The sequence below is a fragment of the Etheostoma cragini genome, unplaced genomic scaffold, assembly GCF_013103735.1.
Source record: "Etheostoma cragini isolate CJK2018 unplaced genomic scaffold, CSU_Ecrag_1.0 ScbMSFa_1313, whole genome shotgun sequence".
Classification (NCBI taxonomy): domain Eukaryota; kingdom Metazoa; phylum Chordata; class Actinopteri; order Perciformes; family Percidae; genus Etheostoma; species Etheostoma cragini.
Genome location: NW_023265356.1, coordinates 581 through 1,897, shown reverse-complemented (window position 1 = coordinate 1,897; position 1,317 = coordinate 581). Strand labels below are relative to the sequence as shown.

The 1,317-nt window shown below is 39.0% G+C and overlaps 1 non-coding gene across 1 annotated transcript; it reads right to left on the bottom strand.

Annotated features, from left to right (window-relative positions):
* Nucleotides 1-664: 664 nt before the first annotated feature.
* Nucleotides 665-737, bottom strand: trnak-cuu. The gene has a single exon. It is a non-coding gene; the product is annotated as a tRNA-Lys (tRNA).
* Between the last annotated feature and the right edge of the window lie 580 nt (nucleotides 738-1,317).

Genomic DNA, 1,317 nt, shown 5'->3' with positions numbered 1-1,317 from the left:
ACTGGGGTGGAACTGCTAATCTTGTGATTGACAGCCGATCCACCCCAATACAGCCACCTGATACTGTGCAGAACTCAACACTTTAGAATGTTTAACTGCAGTTGTGGAATGTTAAATTGCAGTTCTAGAACAATAAGATGTAGTTTTGAATTTTAAGAGTTATGGTCCTAAAATGTTACTTACAGTTCTACAATGCTATGTTGTAGTTGTAGAATGTTAGGTTTGAGGTCTAGAATGCTAATCCTCAGTTCTAGCATGTTAGGTGTAAGTTCATGAATGTTAAGCTGCAGTTCTGGAATGTTAAGTTGCAGTACTAAAACAATAGGTTGATGTTTTAGAATTTTAAGAGTTCCGGTCCTAAAATGTTTAGTGCAATTCTTAATTGTTACATTGTAGTTCTAGAATGTTAAGCTGCAGTTCCAGAACAATAGGTTGAAGTTTTAGAATTTGAACATGCATTGTCACCAGACTTTAGTTTGATCTGAGGAGCAGGAGGTCATTACAGGCCATGATAGTAGAATGCTGGCACATTTTAGTCTGGTAAATTTCAGTGATTTTTACACTGAGATGGAAATGCTAATCTTGTGATTGACAGCCAATCCACCCCAATACAGCCACCTGATACTGAGCAGAACTCAAGGATTCCCACTCTCTAAAACACCACCGCCCAACGTGGGGATCAAACCCACGACCCGGAGATTAAGAGTCTCATGCTCTACCGACTGAGGTAGCCAGGCACATCACAAGATTTGAGTTGCGGTCCAAAACTTTTTCACTTGAAGGTTCTGAAATGTTACAGTTGTAGAATGTTACTTGGCAGTTCTAGAATGTTAGGTTGAAGTTCAAGAATGTTAAGCTGCCATTCTACAATTTTAGCTTTAATTTCTGGAATGTTAAGCTGCAGGTCTAGAATGTTATGTTGAAGTTCTAGAATGTAAAGATGCAGTTCTAGAAAGTTAAGCTTTCATTCTAGAAATTTGAGTTGCAATTCAAGAAGAATAGGTTGAGGTTTTAGAACAGGGTTGTCCAAAGTTTTTTTGGTGAGGGCCAATACAGAAAAAGAAGCAAAGGCTCGGGCCACACACTAGAGGCGACATATTGACACATGATTACTGTGTGTATTTCTAACTCACCTATAATGTGAAGAACATTGCTCTCAGTGGGAGCAGTGATGCTGTCCTTTGGATTGAAGGATGGCTGGGATGTCAGGAGAAAGTTTGGTGGTTGAGACACGAAGGACTTCACAGAGATGTCTATCAGTCATTCTGGATCTCAGTCTGCTTTTGTTCTGATTTAACAGAATTAAAATTTAAATTA